This window comes from Mauremys reevesii, linkage group 14 (genome assembly GCF_016161935.1).
Source record: "Mauremys reevesii isolate NIE-2019 linkage group 14, ASM1616193v1, whole genome shotgun sequence".
Classification (NCBI taxonomy): domain Eukaryota; kingdom Metazoa; phylum Chordata; order Testudines; family Geoemydidae; genus Mauremys; species Mauremys reevesii.
This window is the reverse complement of record NC_052636.1, coordinates 29819687-29830013: the sequence shown is the minus strand read 5'-3', so window position 1 is coordinate 29830013 and position 10327 is coordinate 29819687. Positions and strand designations below refer to the sequence as shown.

The 10327-nt window shown below is 45.7% G+C and overlaps 1 non-coding gene across 1 annotated transcript; it reads left to right on the top strand.

Moving 5' to 3' along the window:
- The first annotated feature begins 8420 nt into the window (after window positions 1-8420).
- Window positions 8421-8492, top strand: TRNAC-GCA. The gene has a single exon. It is a non-coding gene; the product is annotated as a tRNA-Cys (tRNA).
- Window positions 8493-10327: the final 1835 nt, after the last annotated feature.

Below are 10327 nucleotides of genomic sequence, written 5' to 3'. Positions count from 1 at the left end.
GGGAGGCTGGACACCAACGATGCAGGACTGGCGGGAATGGGGTGACAGGCCTCCTGTTCCTCAGAATCTCACGGCGGGACCGGGGCTCGTCACTCTCCGGCTCCGGGAGGCGCTGGGAGGACCCGACCGTGGAGAGGGCCGTCGCTGGGGGGACGGCCCTGCGCAGGCGCTGAGCACGTCCTTATATCACTTCTGTGGCGGGAAAAGTGCTGAGAGATGGAACGCTGAGGGCTGGTTTTGGCGAGGAAAAATCGGTTTGGACTGGTTTTTACGACCTGTGTCCTGATAGTAAACAAGTCCCCTCTCAGAGATGGAGTCCAGGGTCAATAGTTCATATACTCCAGATTGGATCTTATTTAAAGCCAGTGATTTACTTCATAAACATCTTATTAACCAACTAATTAAACATATTAAACAATTTATACTTCTTACACTAACTAACAATGAGATAAAAAAAGCAACAACACAGACAAAGCCTTATCGGTAACATATTAATGTACTAACTGAAATCAGCAGCGGTTTGTAGCGGGAGCGCACAGTCTGAATGTGTATGACCCGACCCCAGCCCCAGCCCACATAGCAGTGGGGCTTGGCACTCTCTGTGCATTGGTGTGGTGGCTGAGTGGTTCACCAAAGCAGTGACAATCCAGGAGGTTCCCTGAGTCAGTCTCACTCCTGAGGAGATTCTGCACCAAAATTCTGTGCACAATATTTTAAAATTCTGCAAATTTTATTAGTCAATAAATAAATGTGGAGGCTCCAGCATTGCAGAGGAGCACAGGCTGCTGGATGCACGGAGGTGGGAGATCACCCTGCAGCCCCTCTCCTCCAGTGAAACAGACTTGGTGGTGAGGCTGCATCTCTCTGCTGCCTACTTTGGAGCCCCAAAACTCCCCAGGAGCACTGCTCATGAGGGGCACATGTGCCTTCCTTTGCTTCCCCATCAAGAAGTCAGAAAGCCTGAGCAGCTGGCCCCGGAGTGATTTGAAAGGGCCCGGGGGCTCCTGCCACTACTACCGGCAGCACAGCGGGACTAAAGTGGATTCCTGCCCACCCTCGCTCCCTACGGTGCACCACTCCCAGAAGCATCTGGCATCCCTGCAGCCCCCGTGGGGGTGTGTCTCTCGCCCGCTGCCCCCCACCCCAAGTGCCAACTCTGCCATTGGAACTGCGGCAATGGGAGCTGCAGGGGTGGTGCCAGCGGAGCAGTGATACCAGAGACCCATGCCCCCGGGCCTCCTCCATGTAGGAGTTGCTGACAGATGGGGCTGTGGGTCACTTTTGAGGAGCTGCCAAGATAAGGTGCCACACCCTACCCTCTGCCACAGCCCAGATCCCACACCCCGCCCACACCCAAACTCCCTCCACAGCCCACCACTGCCCCACAACTCCTGCCCCAGCCCAGAGCCCACATCCAAACTCCCTCCCAGGGTCCACCCCGCCTCCCCTGCACTAACCCCTGCCCATCCCAGAGCCTGCACCTCATGTACCCAAACTCCCCCAGCGCTTTGAGGGGGCGAGGCGAGACAGGCAGGACTTGGACCAGTTCTGGGCATCACCAAAGTTATATAAACCTGGTGATGCTGAGCTGGAGGCTCCCTAGTCACTGCACATCTCTCTCCTTACAGGGGGACTCTGTGGGGCAGGGCGCTGCTAGAGTTTATTCCTTCCTTTAATGGCTGTGGAAGGGGAACAGGAGAGAAGGTGCTCTTCTGTTCTCTGCGGAACACGTGCAGGCAGCGGGATTATCTCAGGGCTGTAACAAAACACAAGCTAGCAGAGGGGAAGGGATTTCCTGCATGATCTATTCCCAGTGCAGCTCCCAAGCTGTGCCCTGGCGAAACTCTGTCCAGGGATTTAGATGCTTTATGTAAGAGGACTGTTGTACCTTACTAACATTCAGTGGGGTTTGGTTGCTGGCTCCCAGCACTAAAAAGGAGGGGTCGATGGGAAATCAGGGCCTGAGATTGACAGTCCCCCTGGAACAATGTGGAGAGGCTGTTGGGAAAATCATAGTGCTAATAGAGCCTTTTAGTAATGGGCCTGAAGTAAAAGCAAAGTTATGCTATGCTTGCCCCAAACCGTGTTGGAAAGCTTACAGAACTCATTAGACTAGAAGAGGCCGTGTATTTACCCTAAGTCAAGCTGTTCGCTTATCAGTTTTGTTTTGGCTCCCCCAAGTATATGTTGGCTCCCCCCAACTGTATGCAGCTGTGTTCACATGTATGCATCCAAAGTATCTAGTACAAGGTGCAACGGATTGTATCTTGTGTCCCTACATTCAGAATGACAAATGTATCCTCAACAGCTGTATGTATCTTGCTGGCTTCCCACAAAAATGATATATGTATCCTGCATATCAATTATCCCCTAATAGATACATGTACAGGGTCTATAGAGTCAAGCATAATAGCGTAAGACAAACGTAGGCTAAGTTGTTTATATTTACCGGCTACTAAAAGGTAGGCAGCTTGGCCGCTGAAAGGTGTATCTCTTTCTCTGGCACTACTTGCAGAAGGAACACCGGCGCTCAGCTGACCCGATCAATAAAGGGTGTGGTACTCGAAATCTTCCCTGTCTCCGCTGCCTCCTTGGTGTAATTAGAGTAAGCTCCGGGGAAACAGGCCTTTTGGCTAACAAATAGCGACTCCGCCGGGACTTCTCTCCCTGTTAGGGCGACTGACCGGTGACCGAGGACGGCTCAGGAGGTGGCCGCAGCCTTGGGCTATTGGTTTGCTCGAGCTCCGAGTCGCCGCAATCGACCGGGGCTTGCTGCGCCCTCCATAGAGAACTCCAAACGACACGGGAGGCAAGACAGTACCAGAAGAGAGTCCACCTGCGGGCGCGGCCACTCCGGGCGTGGTAAGTGCGTTACCTCCTCAGGTTTTGAGGATTAACGCCCCCGAAGTGCGGAGTTGTGACCTTGGGCCCCTAACAGGTTTTGGTTAAGATACCTAGGTACAGCCACGGCTAATAAATAATTCCTGTTAACTCCACTAGTTCGGGGCACGTGCCCGAGCGACTGTAGAATGTGACTACTACGCTGTTATTTTTATTCCTGGTAGGGGTACTTTTGTTTTTCGTTATATTAATGTACTGGAAGCCGAAACTGCTGTGATAACGGGTCTAGAGGTGTGTGAAGATCCATCTAAACAGTGCCCATTAAAGTACCTTTAATCTAGACCAGATTATATATCTCAGAGGAGCTTTTAATCACCAAAGAAAAAGCCTCTGATGACACAGTGTGAGCAATTTGTCTAGGAATGGAGTTAATTTGATTGGCAACGGCAGAGATGAAGAAAAAGTTGTTTTACAAAGAAAAACTGCTTTCAGCCCCAGCTAATGTGGAAAAAATATAGAGACAGGCAGCATAAACTACTTGTTAAATTAGCCATTTGCAAAGCTTAACTTTGTTTGGTGAGATCCAACAGTCTGACTTTGTGATGGATGCCAGTGCTGGCCCACTTGGCTGTGCCAGCAGCCCCTGGTAACGCTTGGTTGACACTGGAGAAGCCACAGGTAGCTGACCTGGACTGGAATCCTCCTGAAAGAGACACTGCAGGAGATTCCAGGAGGTGTAAAAAGAACAACCTTCCCAAAGGCGGAAGCATGTTGGAAATTCTGAGACAAGCTATACTTTCTGGGGATAATCTCCGTCCACCTATTCCATACTAGACATTGCCTATACAGACGTGGCCAGTCTGGACATGTGGCGAGTATGTAACGTGGCTTAAGAACTTAGGGCATTTATATTTTCTTGATGATGTACGGAGCATTCCCAACACTTTCCATTGTTGTTTTATTATTTTTAATGAAGCTTTAAAATTTGGTTATATGGTGTGCTTTCTCCTATCCACCCCCCACCGTCCTGCAGGTGTCAGTTTGATCACCTGACAATGATGGATAATTGGTAACAGAGGAAATTTGTCACAGTTTGGTGAAGGCAATGAGAATGGAGGAACCCTGTAGAATTTACACCATCTATTTGTTTTACCCTTGTTGTTTATGCTTACTTTATTTGGTTCTGTTGGTGTTATATGTTGAGGATTGCATAATTAAAGGTGTGCCCATTCTCAGCTGCAGTAGAATCTGAGAACTGGAGAAGAGGTTTAGCATTCCTCTCTCACCCTGGTTGACCAGGAAGGGTGTGAGTGAGGTGAATCTACCCCCAGTCGTAGCAGGACTGGGCAATAGAGTAGTTGGAGAAAAGGAAAAAATGTGTATTTGATAACTAGAATTATAAGCAATTAAGGCATAGATCATAGACAGGCAGCAACTCAGAACCTGCACGCCAGGCCCAAGGATTGCAGGCCTTGAGACAGGACTTCCCAGTTGCTAAAAGGAAGCCCTGGCTAAGCGAAGTACCAGTCCTTTAAGGGACTTGTTAAAATTTAACCATTTGTGCTCAGCATTACGCTTGTAACAGCAGTGTGTTTGCTACAAGAGGCAATTAAATGATTATGATGGTGCACATGCGTTTTGCCCAGGTGGCTTAAGCCTCACGAGGAGGACTCCGGGTCGATCTTGTGAATAAAATGTTTTAGGAAAGAAAAAAACCAGAAGGGTGGGGGCAGAAGCCCATGAGAGAAAAGCGGTTCGAGCGCCAAAAAAAAAAAAAAAAAAAAAAAAGGATCAGGCCCAGGCAGATGAGGCAGCAGACAGAGAGCTTGGAGAACAGGTTGGAGCACTTTGAGGTCTAGTGGAAGGAAGAAGTAAGTGAGAGTGTAAGCATGGGGATTTCAAATACTCAGGGAGGATATTTGGAATGGTGATTTGAATTAGTGAGTGGCTGTTGGGAGCCAAGCAGAGTGATATAAGGGAAAGAGCAAGTGATTTGAAGGAGAGTGAAGAGTTAACTCTGTAGTTGCTGGAGGAATGAAGTAGTTGAACTTTGTAAAAAATGCTAAGAAAAAGTTCTTGGTGTTTTTTTAAATGTTTGTAAATAGAATTCAGGCAAAAGAGAATTATTAGATTGCAATCATTGTTTGGCTATATGAACAATTTTGTTGAATTAGCTGAAGAGATGTATACAGTGCTATGTAAATGAAAGTTGGCATTAGGCTCTAGGAAGGCACTATAAGTGGTGATGTTTTCTTTCAGTGTTTAAAAGCAGGAGTTAAAAAGTAAAAAAGCAAGCCAGAAAGCATGTCTGTATTAATGCAGAATTATCCCACTAACTTTGATAAAGGTAAAAGCCACTGAAACCTGGAGCTTGCCTATAAAACCATATAAGAAAATATGAGGGCAATTCCCTGGCTTTGCCTAAAATCAACAAAGAGATATTTGTATATTTTAAGCAATAATTGACTGCCCAGAAGGGGTAGACCTCCTGTTTTGTCTTTCAGATAATCAGAAAACTAATGCCAAGCTAAAGCAGCATACAACATACCATGATTTTACTTTGGAAGTAAAAAATTATGTTTTGTGTTCTATATTTCTGTCTTGTAATTGGTGTCTGTCTCATTAGTCCAGAATTGTTGTGTTTAATATGTTCATGGGATGGTCTGGTTTGAAATAAAGAAGCAGAGAGGGCTTGAATTGGAAATGCAGATGTTGTTTTTATTCAACTTAAAATACAAAGTGTTTACGGATACATCAGAAAAATGTGATATACTAAAGTCTTATGTATTTTCTTAAGTAAAAAGAAAAAAAAAACTGCATTGGCCAAATTGCATACTAACAGTCTTTGGAAGCAAAGGACATAAAAGAAGTTAACCCACTCCCCATGTGTACATGGGGATCCTTCTGGCTACACTCAGATTTCCTAGCCAGGGCTGGGGATGGTGGGAAGCTATTGAACTAGAGCTTGTATTAAATAGACTCATCAAAGTGGAATTGTGCTTGTCTGGCTTGTTGTTCCCAAAGCTCTGTAATAAAAAAAGGTTATTTTAGTAGGAAGGGTATATGTGGCATACATTAAATAATAAGACTAATGTATTGCTTATAACACCAATGTATGTATGTGTTCATTGTTAACAAAAGGTGTATCAAGTAAAAGTAAAAGTTTCCTTTGCTTAGGTTAAAAAAAGAAGCCAAAAAGGGGAAAAGGAAAAGAACAGGAGTTAACTATGAGAAAAACTTTACAATTAGCAAGCTCAGTCAAAAAAAAAAAAAAAAAAAAAAAGAGGGTGCACTGACTTCGTTCAAGGGACACTGTTCACAGTTAGCCAAGTTTAACAACCAGAAAGGGGCTTGAATATGCCCAACCAGCTGCCAAAATCTGCAAGACACTAATGCAATGTGTTAGGTTTCCTTTTTACACAGAGTAAGGCACTTACTACCAAAGACCCTAGCAGCCCTGCCACTCCATGGAACCTGGAGACCGGATCAATGTACAGGTCCTGCCAACGAAAGACTGCTTTGGCTCCACGCTGGAAAGGCCCTTAGTGAGTCCTGCTGACTACCAACACCGCTGTGATGTGCCAAAGACTGATTACTTGGACCCATGAGTTCTCACTGCCAAAAAGACCCCTCTACATCAGGAGAATTCTCCTACTGATAGTGGTGTGTATTCTTTTTCTTCTAGATTCAACTGTGCTTGTGGACAGCAGGCAAAAGGACAAAGTGGCGTGCTTAACATTAACCTCTCCTTGTCCACTGACAGACCTACTGTGCCTTTGAACTTTTCTAGAAGAAACACTCACTCCACTGACACTGCCAAAGTCCAGAATTCCTGACTAAAAGGACATTGAGAGCAGCCCTGGTAAAGAGATCAAAGACTTATACCACTGCAGGAACAAACATGGGACCCCTGGCTTGGGAATGTGGTATTAATTGAATGTTAGGGGTTTATTCTACAGGCTGCGCCCTGTGTTTTGGATAAATCCTTTAGTATATCTTGCCCTCCTAATTGGATTTCGTAAATGATATTGTCTTTTATCAGTTTTTTCAGATCACTTTTACATACCCAGATTGCTCTGGGGGGCTGCCATTAGATTAGCACAACAAAAAGCCTGGGTTTATTTCACTCTGGAAAAGAAGAAATTAAGGCAGATCCCTGTGGGCTCAGGGGCTAACAGTGTAACAGCCATTTGGAATATTCTTAAGGCCAAGAACGCAATAATAAGAAATTGGGCCGACTAAAAAGGCCACTAGCCTTATTTCTGGAGATTCCAGCTAACTTAAGTATAGGCTGAAGTTGGTGAGTTACATGTCATTTCCACCCTTAGTTCTATAACCCAGAAGTTACTGGCAGAGATGGTATTGAATATCACTGGGGCTGGGAAGGCATTGCAGTGGGATCTAGTATGTTTAAAATTTCAGGATTTCCCTGAATGACCAGCTGATGGCCATTTGGAATGATCTTAAGCACCAAACTTGGCCCACTGCCCTGACAGACACATCCCAGGAACCATCTGATCTGTAGTCATGGAAACATATTTGGACACTTTCTGGATGGAAGTGTGAACATTTACAGTCACTCCTTCCAAGCATATGGACCGGTTGGGTGTGGGCTCCCACATACCGAATCCTGCTGGGTCCATGGGAAGAATGCATGTGGGACTTAATACCCCTCGTTATTAACCCCAGCTCCTAGAGGCTTGTTTATTTTATTTGGCTTCAAAGTGTGAAAACTCAGCCAAAAGGTTTGGTGAGTATTCTCCAAGGGGGAGTTGTTGGAAAATCATGTAGTGCTAATGGAAGCCTTTTTGTATTGGAGGCCTGGAGTAAACCAAAGTTATGCTATGCTTGCCCAAACCGTGTTGAAGAAAGCTTACACAGAACTCAATTGGACTGAAAGGCAGTGTATTTACCTAAGTCAGCTATTTCGCTTATCAGTTTGTTTGGCTCCCCAGAGTATATATTTGGCTCCCCAACTGCTTATGCAGCTGCGTTCACATGTATGCATCAAAGTATCTAGTACAAAGGGTCAACGGATGTATCTTGTGTCCCCTTCAGAATAAACAAATGTATCCTCCAACAGCTGTATGTATCTTGCCAGCCCCCACAAGAATGATATATGTATCCTGCATATCAATTATCCTAATAGATACATGTACAGGGTCTATGGTCAGCAAATGGCAGTAGACAAACGTAGGCTAAGTTGTTTGTTACCGGCTATAAAGGTAGGCCGCTTGGCCATGAAAGGTGTGTCTCTTTCTCTGGCACTAGCCGAGAGAACACCCGCTCAGCTGACCGATCAATAAAGAGGGTGTGTGGTACTCGTCTTCCTGTCTCCGTGCCTCCTTGGTGTAATTAGGTAAGCTCAGGAAACAGAGCCCTTTTGGCTAACAGTAGCTATGTCACTGGGGAAGCTATGGGGTGGGTGTGCAAGCTGTAGGTGTTTACATGGATCTATAAGTTTAATCAAACCCCATTTTTAAAAGCACTGTGGTCTGGGAACAGAACAGGAGATCTCTGAGGCAGGGCCTGTCCTTACAAAATCTTTAAAGATCTCTGACTTACCTACACAACAGTCATGGGGTATAGCTCAGTGGTAGAGTGTTTGACTGCAGTTCAAGTGGTCCTTGGTTCAAATCCAAGTACCCCCTTACAAACCTCTTCTTTCAACAAAAATAAGGGCATTTCCATTATGTTCAGGAGTTCCAATGAATAGGGATCCCTGAAATGAATGGAAACACTAAATGTTTTCCTGTGCAATTGCATAAAAACCTAGCAAACGTGTGCCTTCACTGAAATCAGTTCCAATCCTCTAAAGTTAAAGAATCCTTATTGAGGTTTCAGGAAAAAACATCCTGATGTGTAGAAAGAATAGTAAATATGGCAGGCGACAAGCTTAAAGCAACAGTGAAATCCTTGCTGATCTTAAACACAAAAAAGAAGCTTACAAGAAGTGGAAGATTGGACAAATGACCAGGGAGGAGTATAAAAATATTGTTCAGGCATGCAGGAATGAAATCAGGAAGGCCAAATCACACTTGGAGTTGAATCTAGCAAGAGAAACAAGAAGGGTTTCTTCAGGTATGTTAGCAACATGAAGGAAGTCAAAGGAGAGTGTGGGCCCCTTACTGAATGAGAGGTAACTTAGTGGACAGAGGATGTGGAAAAAGCTAATGTACTCATGCTTTTTTTTGCCTCTGTCTTCTACAAACAAGGTCAGCTCCCAGACTGCTGCACTGGGCAGCACAGCATGGGGAGAAGGTGACCAGCTCTCTGTGGGGAAAGAAGTGGTTTCAGGACTGTTTAGAAAAGCTGGATGAGCACAAGCTCATGGGGCCGGATGCGCTGCATCCGAGGGTGCTAAAAGGAGTTGGCGGATGTGATTGCAGAGCCATTGGCCATTATCTTTGAAACTCATGGCAATCAGGGAGGTCCCAGATGACTGGAAAAAAGCTAATGTAGTGCCATCTTTAAAAAGGGGAAGGAGGAGGATCCGAGGAACTACAGGTCAGTCAGCCTCACCTCAGTCCCTGGAAAATTATGGAGCAGGTCCTCAAAGGAATCAATTCTGAAGCACTTAGAGGAGAGAAAGTGATCAGGAACAGTCAGCATGGATTCACCAGGAGTGAAGTCATGCCAGCTAACCTAATTGCCTTCTATGAGGAGATAACTGGGTCTGTGGATGAGGGAAAGCAGTGGATGTATTTATTCTTTGACTTTAGCAAAGCTTTTGATACAGTCTCCCACAGTATTCTTTCTTGCCAGTAAGTTAAAGAAGTATGGGCTGGATGAATGGATGGTAAGATTGGATAGAAAACTGGCTAGATGGTCAGGCTCAGCAGGTAGTGATCAACGGCTCCATGTCTAGTTGGCAGCCGGTATCAGAGTGGAGTGCCCCAAGGGTCAGTGCTGGGGCCGGTTTTATTCAATATCTTTATTAATGATTAGGAGGATGGTGTGGACTGCACCCTCAGCAAGTTTGCAGATGACACTAAACTGGGAGGTGATAGATGCCGCTGGAGGGTAGGGATGGGATGCAGAGGACCTAGACAGAATTAGAGGACTGGGCCAAAAGAAACCTGATGAGGTTCAGCAAGGAGAAATGCAGAGTCCTGCCCTTAGGACGGAAGAATCCATGCACTGCTACAGACTAGGGACCGAATGGCTGGGCACGGCAGCAGTTCTGCAGAAAAGAAAGGACCAGAGGTTACAGTGGGCAGAAGCTGGCTATGAGTCAACAGTGTGCCCTTGTTGCCAAGAAGGCTAACGGCATTTTTGGGCTGTATAATTAGGGGCATTGCTGGCAGATCGAGGATGTGATCATTCTCCTCTATTAGACATTGGTGAAGCCTCATCTGGAGTACTGTGTCAGTTTTGGGCCCCACTTACGCTACAAGAAGGATGTGGAAAAATTGGAAAGAATCAGCGGAGGGCAACAAAAAATGATTAGGGGCTGAAGCACATGACTTATGAGAGAGGCTGAGGA